Source organism: Triticum dicoccoides, chromosome 2A (assembly GCF_002162155.2).
Source record: "Triticum dicoccoides isolate Atlit2015 ecotype Zavitan chromosome 2A, WEW_v2.0, whole genome shotgun sequence".
Taxonomy (NCBI): Eukaryota; Viridiplantae; Streptophyta; class Magnoliopsida; order Poales; family Poaceae; genus Triticum; species Triticum dicoccoides.
In genome coordinates this window covers 788,152,934-788,161,242 of record NC_041382.1, presented here as the reverse complement: position 1 = coordinate 788,161,242, position 8,309 = coordinate 788,152,934, and the positions used below count along the sequence as shown (strand labels likewise).

The following is an 8,309-nucleotide window of genomic DNA, read 5'->3' as shown; positions in this document are numbered from 1 at the left end:
GCAGGCGCCGCTTTATACCTTGGCTCTCTCATCTGCTGTAGCTCGTCAGCGACCTTCCTCACCGTCAACGACCTCATCAGAGGCTCCATAGCCGACACCTAGATTGAAATTGAGGATTAGCCGAACTCTGAGCCCCCTGGTGCCCGAGATTAGGGTCGATAATAGGGAAGGAGAACCACTAAGAGCGGGGTAGAATGCCAGGAAAGGGAGCGGTGTGGTCTCCGATGAGGTCACGCCGTGGAGGCTGGTATGTGGACGCGGGGGAGAGACGAGTCACATGAGCGCTCATCTGAGTAACTCCGCTCCTCTATCTCCATTTTAGGTAAATCCTGACACACCAAATAGGCTCGATTGTGATAATGTCATCATACTTGTTTAAAATTTCCCCGCGCTCTTAGTTCTTTGTGATGTTTCAAGTCACTTTGTATTAATTCATGATGTGTTTTGAAATGTACATGTTTAAACTTTCCCGCACTTCTTAGAGACCACACGTCTACAGTCTCCGCTTTATACCTTGTCGCTCTCATCCGTTGTAGCTCGCCGGTGACCTCCCTCACTGTCAGTAGCTTTGGAGGCTCCATGGTTGCCCCCCCTCCCGATCAAAATTGAGGATTAGCTGAACTCGAAGCTTCCCGTCCCTCCCGTCGTGCCCGAGATAGGGGCGATAATGGGGAAGGAGAACCGCTAAGAGCGCGGGGTATAATGTCAGGGAAGGAGAACCGCTAAGAGCCCGAGATAGGGGCGATACTTTGGTAGCAGAAAATGTTCGAGAGTTGATAAATTTCGGCACCATATATGGCTAGATCTGTCAGGGATAGGAACATACCAACACTATCATTATTGTTGTGAACTAGCACTGCAGGTATCAGATTTAAGCCTATAATCTGTGAGATCATGCACAATGATATGCTCTTGAGTCCGACACAGTCTCTAAAAGTAAGTGATTCTAAGCTTGGTATGTTTTGTGGCCGAAACCAGCTTGGGAGCGAGACACCGGCATAATTCTGGAGGAACAGAGACTTGAGACTGATAGGAGGTTGCAGAGATTGAAGCACTTCTATCTCATTGTCCTGGATGATTTGAGACTGATGAAGCATGTCTATCTCATTGTCCTGCATGAACTGAGACTCGGGATAGCCTGAAAACCATGACGAAATTGGTAACCCATCTGATTTAAATTTCAGTTTCAACTCGTCAAGGTCTTTCTTATTCTTCAGTTTTGATTCTACTGCATCATCCTTGGTTAGCATGCCAACATGAGTGATCTCCAAGCCATGAAATTGGTTCAGATTCTTCATTAACCTAACTATTCTTTGTCCCTGCCCATCTGCTGCATTAACATGCATGCGGCACCCAGGATAATATGGTAATCCATCCGATTCAAATTTCTGTAAGTTGATCAACTTACCAAAGTCACTAGGCAGACTTTCTAGCTTGCATTTCTTGGCATAGAAAATCTGCAGATTATATAGCCAACGGAAAGTTGAAGGAATCCTCTTCAAAGCACAATCTCTGGAGATTTCAAGGTACCGAAGATGCTTCAAGTTGCCAATACTACCTGGTAACTCATCTGTGGAGGCACAAGAAATCACACGCATACGCAAAAGTTTAGTACACCAGTGGCCCATTACTAATCCTGCTTCTTTCCTTAAACTCTTCTTGCAAATTAGGGTACGCAACTTTGTGTACCTGCACAGTCTCAACAAGTTGGAACCATCAAAGTCACTGCTAGGGTGTACGTACAGATGACGAACATCCTGTGGGACTTTATCAAAGCAACTATCATTTCTTAAGATGCAGCAGTCGTGCTCTGAAACTTTTTGTGCCAGGTCATGCAATAGGTCAGGGATTACGTATCCACCAGGAACCATTTGAAAGAAGGACCGTGTTACAAGGTCTTGAAAATACTGACAGCCAATATCTTGAATTGGAACACCCCCTTGAGATTCCACAAAGCCTTCCGCTACCCAAACTTCAGCTAAGTGTGCCTTCTGGAATTTGCAATCTTTGGGGTACACAGAACAGAATGCGAAGCATCGCTTCAAATAGAATGGTAAATGCATGTAGCTCAACTGAAGGGCCGGAAAAATGTCGGCCTCCTCTTGTCTCAACTCCCACAGTTCACTCTCAAGTATAGAATTCCAATGGGATGCTTGAAGGTCCATGCTCAACATGCGTCCCAAAGTTTTGGCGGCCCCAAAGTTTTGGCGGCCAAAGGAGAACCCTTCAATTTAGGAAGTATACTTCTACTGATGCGCTCTAACTCAGGATCAATCTCAGACCTCCCATCTCCAAACACGCACAATTTGAAAAAATTCCAAAAGACATCACCTTTTAGACCATCTCTGAAACTTTTTGTGCCAGGTCATGCAATAGGTCAGGGATTACGTATCCACCAGGAACCAATTGAAAGAAGGACCGTGTTACAAGGTCTTCAAAATACTGACAGCCAATATCTTGAGATTCCACAAAGCCTTCCGCTACCCAAACTTCAGCTAAGTGTGCCTTCTGGAATTTGTAATCTTTGGGGTACACAGAACAGAATGCGAAGCATCGCTTCAAATAGAATGGTAAATGCATGTAGCTCAACTGAAGGGCCGGAAAAATGTCGGCCTCCTCTTGTCTCAACTCCCACAGTTCACTCTCAAGTATAGAATTCCAATGGGATGCTTGAAGGTCCATGCTCAACATGCGTCCCAAAGTTTTGGCGGCCAAAGGGGAACCCTTCAATTTAGGAAGTATACTTCTACCTATGCGCTCTAACTCAGGATCAATCTCAGACCTCCCATCTCCAAACACGCACAATTTGAAGAAATTCCAAAAGACATCACCTTTTAGACCATCTAAGATAATGGGCTCCATTGTCCGCACCCCCTCAGTAACCTCTGAACATCTAGTAGTGACCACAATCATGCTTCCCCCTCGGACATTCCTAAAAGGTGCACAAAACCTCTTCCAACACTGCCCGTTTTCCTTCAAGGCATCATCCCGCATATCATCAAGGAATACCAATAACCTTTTATTGCTCACATGCTTAGAAAGGTCACGCTAAAGAGAATCCAAATCATCAGTTGTTGTCTCCTCCCCAGTACAGAGTTGTATGGCCTTTTTAGTTAACCTCTTCACATCAAAGCCATCTGAAACATGAATCCAAATGATCCGAGGCTTCCCCGTTTGATTGAACCATATACGTCGGGCCAAAGTAGTCTTTCCAACACCACCAGTTCCTTGTATTACCAGAACAGGAAGGCTCGATATTCTTCTTAACCCGTTACTGAATTGGTTGTTTGCTGATGCGCTTGTTGATGCATTGGCCAAACTCGTTGCTCTCTTGCATTTTGAATTTGTGGAAAATCCCATCACCTGCGCTAGCTCCTTGTAATAACAAAAAAATAGGCCTTCATATGGCAAAGAGCCGGTCTTCGGCTTGACTAATCTGTCAACGTGTTCTGTAGCTTCAGCAAGCCCCACGATGTCCAGCTGACTCGAAAGATGACTCAATCTTGATTGGACATGACTCAGCTTGCCGAAGCTGCTGCCTTGGATGACATCATCGATGAACTCGACGAGAGGAGGAGTTTGGGCTGCATTGCCCTCAACTTGCGCCTTCACCTCATACCATTTGGCCTCATCAAGAAGGTCCTCGACCTCATACACTGTATCCTTGAGTACTGGAAGGAGCTTTTCCACACGGGTGTCATGGCTTCTCCGCTCTGCTCGGTCAATGAGGTCGTACATTGCAGGAAGAGCATCCCTGAGACGTTGTAGGCCACCCTGTAAGCGCGACACATGCTCCTGGAGACGTTCCTGCTGTGAGCCACTCAAGCCGGGGTGCAGAGATGGAATGGCAGATCTGGTCCACTGGAACAAATTGACACAATTATCGACAGCACTAATTATCCCAGTGGGAGATAGGCTCATGGTGACTGGACATGTGTTGTCGTCCTGCGAGCAAGCAAATTAGCAGTAGACACAATTTAGCATTATATCTAGACGCAGACAGGTAGCAATAATTATTTATGGAAGCAAATTGTGCAGTCTATGCATACAACAAGTCATTAATTGAGGAAACTGTTTTCTGTATTTGCCCAGCAGATATGTTGCCGTGGAACCGGATACATCGATCTGCTGCAAAGTTAATTAGAGGAAGACAAGGAATGGGCATCAGGTGCAAACGAAGGTGTGAATAAATTCATTCCAATGTGTCTCTGCAATCGCTAACAGAGATATGTGTTTTTGTTCGAGTACCAAATAACAAATATGTGTATGAAATTGAAGCAACTTTTGGGGAAACAGCCACATCCACATCCACATCCACATCCAATCCTCCCTGGTTGATGTGAGTGTGAGGTAATCCATACACGTTTTTCTGGTATTATTATTATTATTATTATTATTATTATTATCATTTGTGTAGTTTTTCCCTTGTGCTATTACAGTTAAATTTAGTAGTGTCTGCTTCTTTGGTCCATTCTTCAGGTAAGCTTCTAGATAAGATAAATAAAAATAAAGAAGTACTAATAGTGGGTTGGATTTCAATCCAAAGTGAAAACACCAGTCGCCATCTTTCTTTCTTTCTTTTATGGAGGGGGTGTGCAAATGGTAAACTAATCGTTGTTTGAAGGCTCTAAAGTAAAGTAAAAATTGTGTCTTGCAATTGCAAAGTGGAAAATGGCAGTATCAGTATGAGAGGAGAGGAGAGCATCGATAAATCAAGGACGCGGATGCGGTGAAAGAAAGAAAGATAGAAATCCAGGCAAGGGTGGGAGGGAGGGAGGAAGGGAGGGGCGCTCACCCTGGCCCAGATCTCCGGTACGTGTCTTGCCGCCGACGAGCGCCTTCAGGTCAGGTCAGACGCGCAGCCCTGGCGGGAGGAGAGAGACGGCCGGTACGTGTGTTGCCGCGGCCGCCGACGAGCGCCGTCAGGGCAGGGAGGATCTGTGGATGTGGATGTGGATAGGATGGGAGGGGGAGGGGGAGTGAAGTGAAGCTTATTCGTGGGGAAGGACCGAAGGAGTGACGCCCACCATGGGATGGGAGGGGAGGTGTGCATTTTTTCTTTTCTTTTCTTAGAGATGACATTTTTGCCATGTCAAAACAGATGACATCAGCGGGAATCTTTTTGGTTTTCGGCTTAAAAATGTTTTATCTCCTAATTAAAAAATCAATTAAAAATCCGTTTTCATCATTAAATCCGTCTCGACGAGATCTTCAAAACTAGATCCCATATTGATATGTTTCGGCAATTTTTTTGCCAAAAGTTGCCATGTTTACACTGTAGTTGCCATAGTGTTTAGACTAAAGTTGCCATGTGGCAATTTAGTTTATAGATCATGGCAATTTTAGTATTTTGACCATGGCAATTTCAGTACTTTGGCCATGAAAATTATTTTTTGTATGAACCATGGCAATTTTAAGTGCATGTATCATAGCAATTTTAGTTTATGGTTCATGTCAAGTCTAGTTTCAATTCCCCATTTTATAATATGTCAATATTTACTTGTAAAGGTAGAAAAAAAAGTAGTTGAAACATATCATGTCAACTTCAGCGTAAACACCATCGCAATTCATGTGCAATAGACATGACAACTTTCAACCCCAAAAAATGTCGTCCAAACATATTGATATGAGATCTAGTTTCGAATATCTCGTCACGATGGATTTAATGGTGAAAACAGATCTTCAATTGGATTTTTTATTTAAGAGATAAAATATTTTAAAAACTAAAAATCCAAAAAGATTCCCACATGCTTACATGAGGTGACGTGGCGCAGTCTCTGTGTTGTAGGGCGTGTGAGCGGGTGTTGCTTCCACCACACGTGTGGGCGTTATCAGCGTCCATATACAAAGACCCAAAGGGGCAGATCCAACAAATCCCGACCGTCAAATCAAGTCAATTCAACGACTCAGGCTGCTCCAATAGTGAGCGCTCAACATATTTAGTGTGCAGTTAATATCATATCAAATATTAATGCCAATACTAATCATCTCTACTATTAAAGGAGGATCGAACGTCGTGATGGTTCGACCTTGTTCGATCTCCCCCTCCTATCGCTGCTATCGATACATCCTCCCGCAGCTTCTTCCATCCCCGCCCGAAAAAAGGGAAAAAAAGACCCACGAGGCCACGACCCCACGTCCCACGCCCACGCCCACGCAGCCTCCTCATCTCCCGCACCCCATCGCTCCCGATCCCGTCTCTCTCCCCGCTCCGGCGCTCCCGAGAAAAGAATTCTCTGAATCTCCCCTTCTCGTCCGCCCCGCGGTCGCGGTCCAGGGCTCTAGGCCGTTGGCAGTAGGATCCAGTCCCATCAACAACTTCTCTGTTCCTCCCTCTTATCTGCACCACTCTAGATCGCGTCCAACCATGGGCGAGCTTGGCAGCGGCACGGAAGGAGAGCGCCAGTACTTCGCCGCCAGAGGACGTACTGGGGTTGGGGCTGGTGTGTAGGTGCAGCCGTACGACTCAGCCATCGGCCATGGCAGATGCGCTGGCCGCCGGGAGTGCCAGTACGCCACCGTCGGGTAAGCCGTCAGGGCGGGGTTCCCTGTGCGACGGAAGGCCGGCGCCGAGTGATGCGGCGAATGCCAGGCTTCTAGAGCGCGCCGCGGGTATGACAGCCGGATGCCGGATGATCACACATGCTTCTGCTCCGGCGGACAGGCTAGCAGGTCGCGTTCTACTACTTCATCAGGTTCAGGTACCCTTGATTGATCGAAGAGGTAATTGGTTGGTCAACAATGTTTGATTGATCTAATCAACCTTGAGACGTCCTAATTTCTGACCAGTCTTTTTTTTGTGAATTAATTTCTGACCAGTCTATTTACTGGGAAGACTTCTCTTCTTTTAACCTGACACTTCATCTACAGGTATGTAGACTATGTTTGATTGATCTAAGAGGTAATTGGTTGGTCAACGATGTTCCAGTCTATTTACTGGTAAGGGAAGACTTCTCTTCTTTTAAACTGATCTAATCACTCTTTGACTATAGGAAATGGAACAAATTAAGTAGGATGAAGACATAAACACAAACAAGGTAGTAGACTATGAACTGGACAATTCCCTCAAATTCTCCACATTTAGCATGTTCTCTACTCCACATGTTGTTTAAATCAAGCCGTGTCTAACTAGAGATAGAACTTGTCTATTCCAAGCTACATTTCCTTTTATATACAGAATCATTTTTGACATTGGTTTCTGATCTTGCAGGCCAAAGAAACCGATGGTGAGCACATGAAACACAACTACCTTATTTATCAGTAGTTTTCTTATGGTGCACACGGACCAATTCAAGCATTTGTAAGTGTTTTATTTATTTTTCTTCTCTTACAAATTCAAGCATCAATGTGCATGGTTTCCATTTGCCACTTCAGAAAGCTCTGTAGTTACTCTGGTTCTGTTCGTGCTTCTCGTCGTTGTGCCATTCCAGTGCATACGCAAGAGGAGGCAGTATCGTCCAGGCTCCGCAAGTACAGTAACTCAGGCAGGACACCCCATTCCAGAGTGGCAGCGACCTGGAGTTCGGCAGAGTCCACAGGCTGCAGCAGACACACCAATTCGCATATGAGGAGCTAGAGGAGCCCACCGGCGGCTTCAGCGACACGCAAGAGTTCGGCGGCCAGCGATGGCTTCGGCACCATGCATGTACAAACGTACCTCCTCCATTCCAAAATAGATGACCTAACTTTGTACTAAAGTTAGTACAAAGTTAGGTCATCTATTTTGGAACGGAGGGAGTACATAACAGGCACGCTCGCGCTATTTCCTCGGAGTTTGACATGGATCAATATCCTGACGACAACGGATTTTGTATGTGGTGTTCAGGATAACTACGGGACGGGCGGGCAGTGGTGGTGGAGCGGTTGTACGACAACAACTGCTGGCACGTGCAGCAGTTCATGAACTAGGCGACGATCCTGTCGCAGCTGCACCACCTGAACCTCGCCATCTTCTACGGATCCTGTCGCAGCTGCACCACCTGAACCTCGTCTTCTTCCATGGCTGCACGTCCAGCCGCAGCCGTGTGCTGCTGCTGGTGTACGAGTAGATGCCCTACAACACCGTGGCCGACCACTTGCACGACCACCGTGCGGTGGTGCTGCCACTGTCGTGGTCACTCCGCCTCAATGTCGTCATCGAGGCAGCTGCAACGGTAGCCGATCTCCACCCCATCGAGCCTCCCATGGTGTACCATGACGAGAAGACTACCAACATCCTCCTCGATGCCGAATTCCATGTCAAGGTGGCCAACTTTGGCCTCACCCGGCTCTTCCCGCTTGACGGCGCCACGGGGCATACCAGGGTTAGT

General features: G+C 46.3%; 1 pseudogene; it reads right to left on the bottom strand.

Annotated features, from left to right (window-relative positions):
- Positions 1 to 405: 405 nt before the first annotated feature.
- Positions 406 to 5,015, bottom strand: LOC119357344 (annotated as a pseudogene).
- Positions 5,016 to 8,309: the final 3,294 nt, after the last annotated feature.